The following is a 14,836-nucleotide window of genomic DNA, read 5'->3' as shown; positions in this document are numbered from 1 at the left end:
TGGCCAATCATTGCCAAATGTCCTCAGGGTGAATCGGGGGAGAAGACAAAATTATCCCCAGTTGAGACCCTCTGAGCTAAAATCATAGTAATCCTAATATATAAAAAGCCAGGGGCCGTCACAACCGAAACAACTGGTCAGACAACCGAACAGCAGGCTGTGTGGGGCGACAAGGCCGGCAGGGGGGTTAGTGAGGGATGACCAAACGAATGAACAGCAGGCTGTGTGGGGCGACCAGGCCAGCAGGGCAGTTAGTGAGGGACAAACAAACAACTGAATAGCAGGCTGCGTGGGGAGACCAGGCCGGCAGGGGGGTTAGTGAGGGACAACCAAACAAATGAACAGCAGGCTGTGTGGGGCGACAAGGCCGGCAGGGGTGGTTAGTGAGGGAGGACCAAACGACTGAACAGCAGGCTGTGTGGGGAGACCAGGCCGGCAGGGGGGACAGTAGGGGGCAACCAGGTCGGCAGGTGGGGGCAGTTGAGGGCGATCAGGCCAGCAGGCAGAGGTGGTTAGGGGTGATCAGGATGGCAGGGAGGGGCAGTTAGGGGCGATAATCTTAGGGAAAAAATCGTGTCAATAAAAACCACAGTGCTCAATTATAAATATTGGACTCCAATACAATGAACTGGCTTCAAAGTTTTGCTTTTAAGACTATGTCTATATATTCCATACAGATCTCAACACCTAATAACATCACAAGAGATGTTCTAAATATGAAAAAAATCTATCAGATTGTCATTGCTTGATTTCATTCGAAGAAAAGCCTTGCATCTAAAAGTCTTCTCAACTGTTTTATGATTTACTGTATGCCTTAACCTTGTGTTTTATGTTCTTCCTTCTATTTTCATAGAATATATGCTTATGTCCTTATTTACCTGATTATTACCAATCTAAGCCTCACTTTAAAAGCCATCTGCATTACCATCTCCGAAAATAAGACTAAATGGTTTGGACTTACGGTTGAGTCAATAAAATATGGACGGTCTATCGACTTCACTTAAAACTGCTTTCCCTTTTCTTCCAAATGGTTCAGACAAACAGGCCCACAATTTCTCATGAAGGATATCTTAGAATATTTTCCTTAGCTTAATTTAAGTTAAATATAATAAACAAAAAACAAACAAACGAACAGCCCTAACGGGTTTGGCTCAGTGGATAGAGTGTCAGCCTGCAGACTGAAGGGTCCCAGGTTCAATTCTAGTCAAGGGCATGAACCTTGGTTGGGGGCATATCCCCAGTAGGGGGGTGTGCAGGAGGCAGCTGATCGATGTTTCTCTCTCATTGATGTTTCCAACTCTCTATCCCTCTCCCTTCCTCTCTGTAAAAAATCAATAAATATATATATTTTTAAAAAGACAAATGTGACACACCTACTCCAGGGAAGCCACTCCTCCATCCTAATCTAAAACACTGTAAAATTAATTCTTCCCTCTACCACATAGGTTTTGACCTCTCACTGGTCCTTTACTTGCTATAAATCTCCTCATCTTTGAATTATGCCTTTTAACCTTCTTGCCAAATTTGTCATTTCTAGAATACAAGAATGCCAGCTTGTCCAATGCATCATCCTCTAAACCTCACCTGTTCCACTTCCCAGAGACATCAAACTAACTTAAACTTTGCAAAATCCCTCTTACTTTCTTATATACTCCCTTCCCTTTTGCTCCCTCTTCCTCTACCAAATAGGGGAGTACCTGTAAGCCTTGGAATAGACAGGTCTATAACTCTTGATGGCCTAAAACAGTTACAAAAAATAAAGACCTTCAGCCATTTACCCTTGTAAGATTGCAAGGCTTAAGTTCTCTAAAGGGGGGATTGATACCACTGTACTTAACTGGTTATTAATAATAGGTAAGGAGCAAAGAGGGAAGGCCAGACATTATACACATGCCATTTGGGCAGCTTCACCAGGAAGCTGCAATTCTGCACTCCCCAGGGAACCGCTGGCCAATTCCCTGAAAAACAAACAAACAAACATCAGGGAAAGGGATCCAACAAAAGGAAGGTTGATGCATGCTCAGTAAAGCTGGAGCGACATAGGGAAGGTACTTGTCTGTCAGTCAAACCCAGGGACAGAAATTGTTGGTCAGAATGAGCATGGCCACTGCAAAGTCATGTAAGTTTGGGAATACATGATTTCCTAAACAAAGGAGTTCTCTCTCTTATTGCTGGTGTGCTATTGGCTTCACCCGCGTTTCCTCCATAGCCATGTGGCACTGCAGTCCACACATGCAATGGACTGACGGACTGCAGCAGGGAACACAAATTAGGCTAGCCTGATGCTGAATTGGACTCTGCTCCAATATGGAAAGGAAACTCTGGACACTGACTCTGATTTAGGATCTATTGAACCCAGCTACAATAAAAGAAACCACAAGAAGTGGAATTTTAAAAATTATATTTAGTGATACTACATAGCATCATTGAGCTAGATGCATGGTTTTCTTAAGAAACAATTACCATATATTTACATTTGTTCTCGTAACATAAGGTAGTAGTTTTTTAATTTGTTTATGTAATATGAATTTTCAAAGGAACTTTTATTTTATAAGTTATTTTTTCCTATTTCATATGATGCTATATTTCATATGGTTCAGTGTTAGAAAGAGTGGCTTCTGTTGTCTTCCAATAGGAGGGCTTACCATCACTCCTGCACTGCAGGGAGCTATCTGAAACAACAAAATAACCATCAACCTGCCCTCACTGAGCCTGAACTTACGAAGTGACAAAGCCTGAGAAATCAACAGGCCATTTAAGGTTGAATTCTACTTTATACCATAGATAATATTCTTAAGGAAGCTAAATACAATTGTGGTATAAAGAAATGCTAATCAGCCCTAGCAGGTTTGGCTCAGTGGACAGAGCGTTGGCCTGAGGACTGAAGGGTCCTGGGCTCGATTTCAGTCAAGAGCACATGCCTGGGTTGTGGGCTCCATCCCCAGTAGGGGGCGTGCAGTAGGCAGCAGATGAATGATTCTCTCTCATCATTGATGTTTCTATCTCTCTCTCTCCCTTCCTCTCTGAAATCAATAAAAATATATTTTTAAAAAAATGCTAATCATTTCAACTCCATTAAATTTAGGGAAGCTACAATAGCAGATTTAAAATAGCAGAACTGCAAAATGAGATGGCACATCATCTCTACAATATATTTGTGGAAGGTTCCTGTTTAGAATTACTGGTGGATTTGTTTATTCAGATCAACACTTCCACTGGAAGCAAAAAAGCTAAATAAAATATAATTTTATATATTGTAATTAAAAACCTCTGAATTTAACCATGAAATCTGTAACAGTGCAATTTTATCTAATCTTTTAACGGCTCAAATTTGAAATACTCATGTTAGGAAGTAATAAAATTGTGATAAATGAATTGAGGTATAGTATACCCTGAAAGAAATCCACAGAAATAAGATACTTATTTTTGTGCATATTGTTCTAGTTTCTACATTTTACAATGTTCACATATAAGATATTTAAAGAGATGATCATCAGAGGAACTCAAACTTATTTCATTATGTGGAACTTTGGTGTGAAAGACTGAAACTGGTGGAAACCTGACTAAATACTTCACACAGCCCCTCCATCACCCTCTATTATGCAAGCTGCAGCTTTTCAAGCCAACTCCCTTATTTCACTAATGAGCCCTATCAACACTGAGGTAATAGAACTGGAAAAACTCATCAATCCACAATGATCTTCAAATATCAGAATATATTTCATTTGGTAATAATTTTATCACTGCCAAATAAAAGTAATGCAAATCCAGTAATATATGCAAGATTTTGAGGAATTCTTTTGTTGAAAAGGGCTGGGAGAGCCTCAAATTCATCCTGCAATTGCTTAGGCATTCTTTTGCTCCTCTGAACCTTTCATGCCCATCCCGTAAGTAAATAGGGTGGAGGTGGCTACAGAAGGCCAGAATGAACTAATCATCATGCATGTGTGCAGTTAGTTTACTCTAGCTTTATTCCCACAGGTTTTTCATCATACTAAGTTTCTCCAGGAAAAGTGCTGTTTTATTCATCTCTAACCTCCAAAATTTATCCAAATGTCCTGCATATAAAGTCATCCCTAACATCTACTACATGGCAGGCATTAGATTAGGGACTAGAAGTAGAGAAGTAAAAGAGATATGTATCTCACTCTCATGGAACTTCATGGAAAGGGGATATTGAATATTGGCTGCATGAACAGAATCAAGTAATTAGTGACCAGTTAGCACAGCCCCGTCGCCTAGGTTCTTTTTGCCTATTGCCAACCAAGACTTAAGATGAGAAACAACATAGTCATTCCCTTCAGGAATATAAATGTGTGTCTCTAGCCCTGACCATTCTCCTGAGTTCTATATTCATATACCCAACTGCCTACTCAACATATTAACATGTAGGTAGTTACAGAAATTAACTGCATGGATTCTGAAGACAGACTGCTTGGGTTTGAATCCCAGCTCCATCACTCACAAGCTGGGTGACTTTTGGCAAGTGACTTTTAACCTCTCTGTGCCTGTTTTCTCATTTGTAAAATGGAGACATACAACTGTTATAAGGATTAAATTAACTGATATGTAAAAATGCTTAAGACCCTGCCTACTACACAGTGTATGCTTACATAGTGCTTACTATTATTATTAGCAGCCACCAGTACTAGTGTCGCTAGGCATCTGAAACTTGTCCGAAACGGAAATCATGATTTCCTTTTCAAACCCCTTTCTCCCTTCTCAATAAACAGCACTACCTTCCAGTTGTTCCAGCCTAAAATCTAAGAGTTTTAGGTTCTAGAGAAACCCACATTAGTAAGTCCACACCTCTACCTTCAAAAGTATATCATGAATTTGACTAATTCTTACCATCTCTACCAACTACCTCCTCTAGCCCAAGACACCACCAGGCACAGCAATAGTCTCCTACCTGCCCATTTTCAAGACTCCCAACTCCATGACCCTAGAATCAATATTCCACCTAATAAAACAGAAATCAGATGCTATTACTTTAATACAAACCTTCCAAAGGTTTCCCACCACTCTTAGAATAACATCTTTACCTCATCACAGCCTACAAAGGCCCCCATAGTCTGCCTGGCCCTCCAACATCATCTGCCATCACTTGCCCCTATCCTTGCTGTGTTCTCAACACTGTTACCCTGCAATGCCTTGGCACCTCAGGGTCGCTTCCACCTCCGATCATTGTTCCATTGTTGTTCCTACTGTGAGGCAGTACAGTGTTGTTGATTGGAGCATGGACTGTGAGGTCAGATTGCCCCCCTTCAAATACTGTCTCCATCACATTTTAGCTGTACAATCTTGAGCAAATTCTTAATCTTTCTGCGTCAGTTTCCTCATCTATAAAAATGGGAATGAGTACTTACTTCATAAGGTTGTTGTAGTAATTTAATTTTGTGTTTATAAGAGTGACTCACATATAAGCTGTACGTAAGTGTTTACTGCTATTATTATTCCTTCCTGGAATGTTCCTACCTCAGGCTCTTCCTCCACTTCAATTGACTCAGCTGTCACCTCCTTTGAAAGGCCTTCCCTGACAGACCTTAAAATAACCTGTCCTGTTCTCCCACTGTCTGTTTTTCTCTTATCTTCCCTTATATCACTTTATGTATCACTATTTGAAATAATATTATGTACTTATTCTTTGTTGCCTATTTCCCCACTGGAACATGAGCTCCACTAGTTGGAGAATGGGTCTTGTTTGCTGCTCTAGTTCTAGTTGTGACTCAGAACCTGACTTTGAATGCACACCATCTCTTATTTCTCTTTTCCCGTCTTGGGGACCAATGCAAATTTCTTAATAGAAATAACAAACTTAGACAGCCTTTAGTTTTCACATTTATGACCTCATTTGATCCTTAAAAAAGCAACAGCAGATATACCACCATCTCCCATCTTAGAGAGAAAAGAAAATTCCAAGTTTGGGTGACTTGTCTTTAGACACAGAGCTAACAACTGATAGAACAAATATAAGGACCCCTGCTCTCTAAGCCTCCTTAGATGGAAGGAGATTATACCCTTGAAACTGAATTTACAGAAATGTGACCTTTCAATCTCCTGAAGTGTGCACAATATTCTTCCCTTCAAAGTTTCTGTCCAATACTTGTTCCTGACTTTAAGAAGTACTATGGTATGGTACAAACTCATTAATAATGTTATTAACACTTGGCAAGCCAACAAATTCAAGGAGTCAGATATAATGATGGTATATTCTAAGTTTACACAGCAAAATCCCTAAAACTCACAGTATATTTGTATTGAGCATAAAGTACTAGTTTCAACACTCTAAAAGTTTTCTCTGCAAAACCCAGACAAAGGGGACCCCGTAATTGTCAAGATCATTGTGATAATGGTACCAGTTATTTCTTGATCCGTATTCCACCAAATTCAGTGATAACAGTTCAGACCACCCACCAGGCTCAAGTGTTGTCTGGGATCAGACCAGGGTGGCGGGCAAGGTGAGGAGGCAGAATTGTAAAAAAAAGGCCACCGTCTACAAGACCTTTGTCAAATAGCCATTGGCAGCACATTCTCAGAACAGCCAATTGTCTTTATAAGCTCTCTTCCAAAAAGATGACATGGTTGCATTACCTCACGGGCTCTCACAATTCCCATTCCTGTGGGAATGACAACTAGGAAGGCTGGCGTCTGCTTCACCGCCATTTTACACAAAAAGAAAACTGAGGCAGCAAGTGGGTATCTTTACACATTGTCTTAGGCGATGTGGTAACTTCTGGGATCGCAAAGGAAGGAAACTTCTACCCCAGACTTAACCATGTCCAACTCCTGGGCGGAAAGGAATCCAAGTCCCTTCAACCATAAAGGAAAAGGGGGACTCTCCTATTTGGATCTTCCCCCTTGGGTGACCTCGTTCCCAGGCTCCGAAAGCCTCGTAGACACCAGAAGAAAAGGGTGGTGCTGTCCAGGGGAGTGCGGCCTTCCTCGGGCACTCCTGGCCCTCCCGCCGCGGAGGGCACGCTCCCGCCCAGGCAGGCACCTGTGCCTTGGCCAGGTTCGGCGGCTCTCCCGGTCGCACCAGGCTCTAACAACCCACAGCCACTACCAACACCAGGAAGACGAGCAGCGGGCAGAGCCCCGCAGGCCCGGGCAGCTGCAGGAATCCTCCGAAACTTACAGTTTTCCTACCGCGTGCGCGTCACGGCGAGGTGACGTCACGGGACCCAGCGTTCGGGAAGGTCAACCCGCAGGTCACAGGACCACACGGGCCCCACGGCTCCGCCCCCAGCGCGCCGGCGAGAGACACGCCCCTTGCCTCAGGGCCCCGCCCCCGGCTTGGAGATCCCGGCGCAGGCGCAGACTCGTTGCAAGGCCGCCCGCGGGGAGGCCTCGCGGGTCTGGGTGTCCAGGGTGGGGCCGCTCGGGAGAGCTTTACGGCCAGCGTGGGACCCGCAGCTGGGACATCCGTAGACGGGGGCGAAGACCCCCGGGAACACAGCAAGCCAGCTGTTAGTTAGGGGGATGGGTAGGACGCCAGAGCTGTGAGGCAGGTTTTCCACAGACACTGCTGTCCGTTCCTCACGTGTGCGTTAAAAGTTCTCCACGTGTGGACACAGCCGTGGGCTCTCCGTCGGGTGCCTGCGCGTTCTCGCCCAGAGGTGTCAGGTCTCCCATGGCCACGCCCCCGCCCCAGGCCCCGCCCCAGGCCCCGCCCCGGGCTGCGCTCCAACCGGCCCCGCCCCGACTCGGCCCCGCCCCGGAGTCCACCCTGCAGGCTCGTGCTCGCGGGGCGGGCGGGCGCCCAGCTACCTCGCCCCGTCTCCTTTCCATCTTCTAGCCTTTCCCTTAGACATTTTAGTCTCTCCCCCTCCTGCTGGATCCCCGTTTGGGCTCATCCTCCATTACATTTAATAAAAGTTGATCCGTGTGAACAGATATGGACACTTCTTCGCCAGTGTCAACTTTCCACCACCTCCCACTCCTGTGACCACATCTTGCGTGCCCCACCCCAGATTTCTGCTCTGACAGTTTCACAAGAGAGTTCTGGTTTAAAGAAGGCTCGGTAGAGAAGGAAAAAGGTAGGTTCCAAGAACTGACAATGTATTAACACATTATTTCTAGCTTGTAGGATTCTTAGAGTACTCTTAAGCAGAAAAAAAAAAATAGTAGATGTTAAAGTAAAAAGTGGCTGGGACAAGTCTGTCTTGGAGAAAATAAATTAAGTGGGAAAAACAGGCCTTGAAAACAGACCCTAAGTTGAAGGTAGCAAGGACACTTTTAAAAACTTATTTGGAATCACGACCAATGGGTGGATGAGACCTGGGATTTTGCCAGGCAGATCCCTTGTAAATAAAATCTGTAACAATGGCCCAAACCGGTTTGGCTCAGTGGATAGAGCGTCGGTCTGCGGACTCAAGGGTTCCAGGTTCGATTCAGGTCAAGGGCATGTACCTTGGTTGCAGGCACATCCCCAGTGGGGGGTGTGCAGGAGGCAGCTGATCGATGTTTCTAACTATCCCTCTCTCTTCCTCTCTGTAAAAAAAAAAAAAAAAAAAATCTGTAACAATGGTTCCTTTACACTCTCATTGAAAACGGTGTAGTAATTTCATAGGAAAGAATGATGACGGGAATGTTAGTCTTTTAACATTAGTTAAAAATAAACACATCTATTATTCAGAAAAAGATCTACCTACGTAATCAAAGTTTTTTAAAGTTTCTGTATTTTTAGAGAGTATTTGTACATTTTACTTAATATAATTTCATAGATTTTAATGATCATTATCAACTGATGTAAGAAATTTGTGAAGTTTTTACATGATAAGGTTTTGTTCTGTGGAGCAGTTAGAAAAATTAGCAATTTTTAAAAATTCTACATATAAAAAGATATATATTTTTCCTTGCAAAACAACAAATTTAAGAAACCTCTAAATTGTTAATTACATTATTTACAGGTTTTTAATATATCATCCCCAAAATGAGAATTTTTTAAATGAGTCTAGATATACCTGTCAATCAAAAGTTGCTGCCACAAATGCAATGCCAACAGAAGTCCCAATCTGGAGTGCAGTGAAAGGAGAAACTTTACTCAGGTAAACAGTTTACAAACCCAAGAAACACAGCCTCCAGTAGAAACCAAAAATGTGTTCCACCAGGGACAAAGGGAAGGCCGCAATATAGAGGAATCTTCACTATTTTCCAGTCTCTCTCCGTATACTGCTTCTATTTCATTTTTTTTTAGGTGCACACCATGATCCACTAAGTTGGTTTTGTGACCTATGAATAGATTGACACCCTGAGAAACACTAATCAGAATCCAAAATATAAAGATCAGATTGTATCACATGTAATTAGGGTAATTTTTTTCCAAAACACAAATTTTAGGGAACTAGTGTTTTAATAATGTATACATAGTCTAGGTTGCTATGTTAATATATTTCTAAGCTGGATCTCAATCAAAAAAAAAATTTTAATACTATTATAGCCTTCCCTGGCCTGACTTCTGTGCATATTTCATCTTTCAGAATCAAAACCAAGAGAAACCAAATTCCACTTACAACCTCCTCACATCCCTCTCAGCTCCAGGATCTGATCTAAGAGATGTCTCCCCAAATAATCAACAAAATAATCAGGTGACTCCTATATCCAGAAAGGCTCTTGTCTCCAGCACAAACCCAATAGTGTACTAATACCCTAGTAATATAATAAACACCCATAAAACAAGAGTTATGAAAAATAAAAGAGAGGTTGTTCTGAGAAAGGAGCTGAGTTAGGGAGCTTGGTGGAAAGAAGACCTGGGACAGAGATTGGAGAGCTACAGAGGGATGTATGTTTAATAATATACATGCACACTCATACACATGTCTGCTGTTACATGGTTTGCAAAGTATTTGAAATCTTATTTTATCACTTCTCTGACCTCATTCTGTTATGTAGCTTATTCTCCCCACCCTTTTGGTCTCTACTCCACAGGAACTTCCTCAGAGAAGCTTTCTCTAATTTGCCTTTGCTCTCAGCCTCAAAAATTATTTTGATTTCTGCCTCTGCTAGACTGTATGCCCTATGAGAGTAAGGACAATGCTCGTCTTGTTCAACCTTAAATCCTCTACTTATAGCTGAGTACCTTACCCTAAGCAGGTACCCAGTATATATGTGTGGAGGCATGAGTGGATGAATGAACTAAAATTCAAAGACCAGCTAGGTTTCTTACTCAAAATACTAGTTAATGTCTAAAAAAGGGGTGGGGGGACATTGTGTTAATTGAAATAATACTGAGAAGAAAATCTTTTAGGAGGAAAAACATTTTGAATGACAATGCAGCAAAACATAGCAAAACACTGAAAAGGTCAATTCTGTTATTAACTGGCTACTTTTGTGCATGTCCAGTAACTTCTCCAAACCTCAAAAGGGGTTAGGCTCACCAAATGTTATTTGTCGTGAATGTCCTAACAGGGTGTTACCCCCCTGGGGAACTCTGGGAAATCAGGAGAAACCACCTGGAGCCTTATTTGCATGAAGTCCCCTGAAAGAACCTGACAGGCACTGGGGGCTAACAATTAATCCTCTTAAATCAAAGATGTTAGACAAAAGCTTCTCCCAGCAACAAGAGGGTAGGATGAGGGAGTGAGGAGGGAAATGGAAGACAAGTAACGAGTATCATTGCTCTGAGGAGCCAAGTTCATAATTGAGTACATGTGCATGCTTTTGAGTATAAATCTGAAAAAAAATCAAGCTGACTTTGTGGGTGTGTTGGACTGGAGGGGAGGGGAGGAAAGTCCAGGAGAAAGAAGAGGGTGTCAAAAAAGACAATTTCCCAAGGAAAGAAAACCTCACCTACTACAGCACAGCAGACAGACAGAATGTTTCTGAAACAGGCCTCTAGGTGTTTGTGCCTGTTCTTTCTCCTTGGATTCTGTTTTCTACCTTATCTCTTGGAAAAGACCTAGTCTTTCTTCAAGTTTAAGTTCTACCATTAATACCTCTGCTAATAATAGCAAACCTTTCTTGAGCACTTACTTACATCAAAAGCACTGCTGAGCACTGTGTGAAATCTTTAAGCTTCAAACAATTTTTTCTTAGAGGTTCAAGAAATAATGGTGTATCTTTTCATTGATGGCATCTTTGATTTAATAACAAGTAATATATTGTATTATAATTGTTTGTACTTCTTTCTCGCCCCCACTAAACTATGAACTCTTTGAAGACAGAGACTGGTTTATTCAATTTTGTGTCCTTAGCACCTAAAACAGTTTCTGGCACATAAAAAGCACTTGACAGATTTCTTTAATTCAGTTGAAAAAAGAAATGCCATCGTCCTGACAGGGTGACAGGTAGGTGCAATCTAGGAGACAAAGTCATCCCTGTGTCAACAGAAACTGTTGGCCATCCCAAGGCCTGTTGGCCCGGGCAAACAAAGTCACAACTTCTCTGAGTTTCATTCCAGGTAAGTTCTGTCTAGCTCTAAAAGTATATGGTAGTCCTCCAATCTGTCATTTGCTCTGTTTAACAAATTGTCATTTATTATGTTTCATTTATGTTGGGTTCAGGTGATTTTTAATCAATGAAAGCAGTTATATTAAAGCCAAATTAAAATAATTCTTTAAAAATCTGATTTTGCAAACTCAGATCCAATTACATTTAGACTATAAAGTGAAAATGGTACTCAGCTCACAGAGGTGTTTGATTTGGTCTGCATTGTGTTTTTAAATTCTTTAATTGACCATTAGAAGATAACACGTTTAAAAAGCAAGTATTTTGGCTTCTTTTAAAAATATCAGAAACTCTGATGATATTGGCCCCCACTCACTCAAGGCATTCTTTATTGGAAGGAACCATTGCCTGGTACAGAGGCAATTTTCCCCATTTTCTCACAACCCCACATGTGACTATGTAACCCACCCACTTGGCCCCTGAAGGCACTAGAGTTTATGGTGGATCTTGAAGTGAAGGGCTTGCTTGATTATATAAGCCTCTAACTTAATAAGGGACATAAAACCTTATGTGAAATGAACAGCTTTGCCCGGAAATTCAGTAATGCTCTACGTGAATAATTTACAATAATCACATTTGCTTCTACAAACAGATTTTTTTTACAATTTTTATATTTGTCTTCTAGAGAAGAAATGTTTTTATGCATTAGGGATTTTCCTATAAGATACATTGCTTTTTTGGTATTTAAACCAAAGAAAAAATACTTAACAGAAGTTGAAGAGCAAAATAGAAGATAGGGTTCACAGTGTTGCCCAACATATGCGACTGCTGCATTGATTGCGTTTGAAGAACACACACTCTTATCCAGGTGGTAATCACAGTCACTTTTAAATTACACCTAAAAGCAAGCTTTGAAGTTATAGAGAACAAGCATATTTAATTACTCTATTATTTTGGTGAGATTCTTTTAACCAGTCATACAGTAGGTACTGCTATTGACATTAGATTTGGTTACAAGTGACAGAAAACACCCCAGGAACAGGCTTTAACAAGATTGATGTTTATTTCTTTTATGTCTGAAAATATCTGGATGTAGGTGATCCAGGGCCATTTTGCCATAGTGGTGTCAGGGACTCAGGCTCTTTCGATCTCGTTGCTTAGTCATGCATGACCTACATTTGCAAAGTCACCTCACAGTCCAAGAAGGCAGCCTAGCTCCAGCAATCCCCAGAGTGCAGGAGGGAGAAAGGCCAGAATATTCTGCAACTAGTACTCCTTAAATCCCATTTTTCCCAAGAAACTTTCTTCAGCTAATTAAGAGACTGGACTGATAATTTATCTTCTATATTCTCTTAAAACCTACTATACCAGACTTCAATAATTTAAATATTTTAAAATGTACTATGGCCCAGCCAGTGTGGCTCGGTGGTTGAGCGTTGACCCAGGAAACAAGAGGTCACCTGTTGGATTCCTTCGACAGGGCACATGCCCAGGTTTCAGGCTCCATCCCCAGTAGGGGGCCATGCAGGAGGCAGCCTGTCAATGATGTTTCTCTCTCTATTTCTCTATCCTTCTCCCTTCCTCTCTCTCTCTCTGAAAAACAAACAAACAAACAAACCCTAGCTCGTTTTTCTCAGTGGTTAGAGCCTCAGCCCACAACTGAAGGATTGTTGGTTTGATTCCAGTCAAGGGCACGTACCTCAGTTGTAGGCTCGATACCCTGCCCCAGTGGGAGCATGTGGGTGTGTGGGAGGCAACCAATTGATGTGTCTCTTTCACATCAATATTTCTCTCTCTCTATCTCTTCCCCTCCCTTCCACTCTCTCTAAAAATTCAGTGGAGAAAAATATCCTCTGGTGAGGATTAACAAAAAAAATCAATAACGTATTTATGTTATGTATAGTCTCAACATCTTTATTATCATGATTGTTCTTAAATCAATGATTCTCAATCCTGACTCTACATTAGAAGTGCCTGATGAATTTCAAAATGAAAAACAATTCTCAAGTTCAGGATCCACTCGTGGTAAGTCCTTATTGAACATCATGGATAGGTTCTGTAACTTTAAGTGAAACAATGTGTAACAAAAGTTATACATTATACACTATAAAGTAGGCTGATATAAATGAGTTAAGTTCCTATGGTATCTCATCAATGTTGTAATGAAACAACATTGAACAAAACTACTTGAATGAAACAACCTTATTTGAGGACCTGCTGTACTTGGAAAACAACTGAAAGGTGAAAAAAGGACTGACATTTGCAGGGCAGGGTTGGGGAGGATGTTGTTAAGGAGTGGATTCACCAATTGAAGGTTCTATCAGTGGCTCACTTGCACCCAGGGCCCTAAGGAGTGTGTGTACCCAGGCAAGCTAGACATTAGGAAGCCCAGCTTAGGATTCTGGACAGATAATCCTGAGGCCAAACTTTATATAGAAACATGAAGCTTCATATCTGTGAACAGACTACACAGGCCCATGGGCAGGGTTGACCAGGAGTAGCATCCACCAGGCATTGAAGATCGAAGGCTCTTAGCCATGCTGCAGGAAAGGGGTGGACGTACAACCCCAAGAAAGGGAATAGGAACCAGGAAAACAGATAGATGATAGATGATAGATAGATAGCATTTTTGCCATTCTAGTGTGGAAGCTGTGTCAGATTGGGTTTAACTTACAAAAAGTAAAGAAATGTAATAGTTCTTGTGACTCAGATGTCATGGAACAAAATTGTGAGTGGGTGTCACAAAAGTTGATGTATGCACAGGAAAATATCTTATATTTGAATAACACTTTATTGTCATATATAAGTTCTCATGCTTATTATCTGATTATAACTACAAAGCTACCCTTTAGAGTGAATATAAAGTAGAGAGGTAATGATAGTAGAAATTTAGATGATATCTAAAGAGCCCCAGACACACATGGTGAGACCTTCACTCAGAGAGATGCTTGTGTTTTCTAATTCTTGCAGTTGAGAAAAATGTCAAATATTTTCCTAGCTAGACAGTTTGCTTGCTAGCAGTATTTTCCTATTTGCAGGATCAATTTTTTTTCATTTTAAAATTTTATTCCTGCCATATCTATTCAACTAAGTAGGCACTTACTACATTTTTACTTATATATACACACACACCAATCCAGGAAAATAGATGCCCATTTTATACTAAGTTGCTTTGAATTTAGTTTTATATATTACTTTTAGAGTTTCTTTTTTTTTTTTTAATTTAAAATGTTATATTATCCTTGTCATTTAAAGTAGACCAGTTTCTTAATATGGGCTTGGTGATCAATTCACTAGTAACCAGAGCATTAAAATAGAGTTATCTAATTCCTAGATTTCCTTCTCTTTAAATAAAATTGGGCCATTTATAAAAAACACAAAGCCTGGTAGACTGTCAGTCCTCATTGAATGAATTAATACTGAAGGTTATACAAAGAACTTTTCTGAG

At 41.0% G+C, this 14,836-nt stretch overlaps 1 protein-coding gene across 3 annotated transcripts in view; it reads right to left on the bottom strand.

Annotated features, from left to right (window-relative positions):
- Positions 1 to 7,606, bottom strand: part of ZNF438 (zinc finger protein 438) — a 190,963-nt gene extending 183,357 nt beyond the window's left edge. For all 3 annotated transcript variants that reach the window (XM_079768609.1, XM_079768608.1, XM_079768611.1), the window contains exon 1: positions 7,139 to 7,606. The gene's annotated coding sequence lies outside the window, so the exon portion shown is untranslated. The remainder of the gene's footprint in view (positions 1 to 7,138) is intronic.
- Positions 7,607 to 14,836: the final 7,230 nt, after the last annotated feature.

The sequence above is a fragment of the Cnephaeus nilssonii genome, assembly GCF_951640355.1.
Source record: "Cnephaeus nilssonii genome assembly, chromosome: 4".
Taxonomy (NCBI): domain Eukaryota; kingdom Metazoa; phylum Chordata; class Mammalia; order Chiroptera; family Vespertilionidae; genus Cnephaeus; species Cnephaeus nilssonii.
Note: the sequence above shows the minus strand (reverse complement) of the source record. Positions and strands in the feature narration are given on the sequence as shown.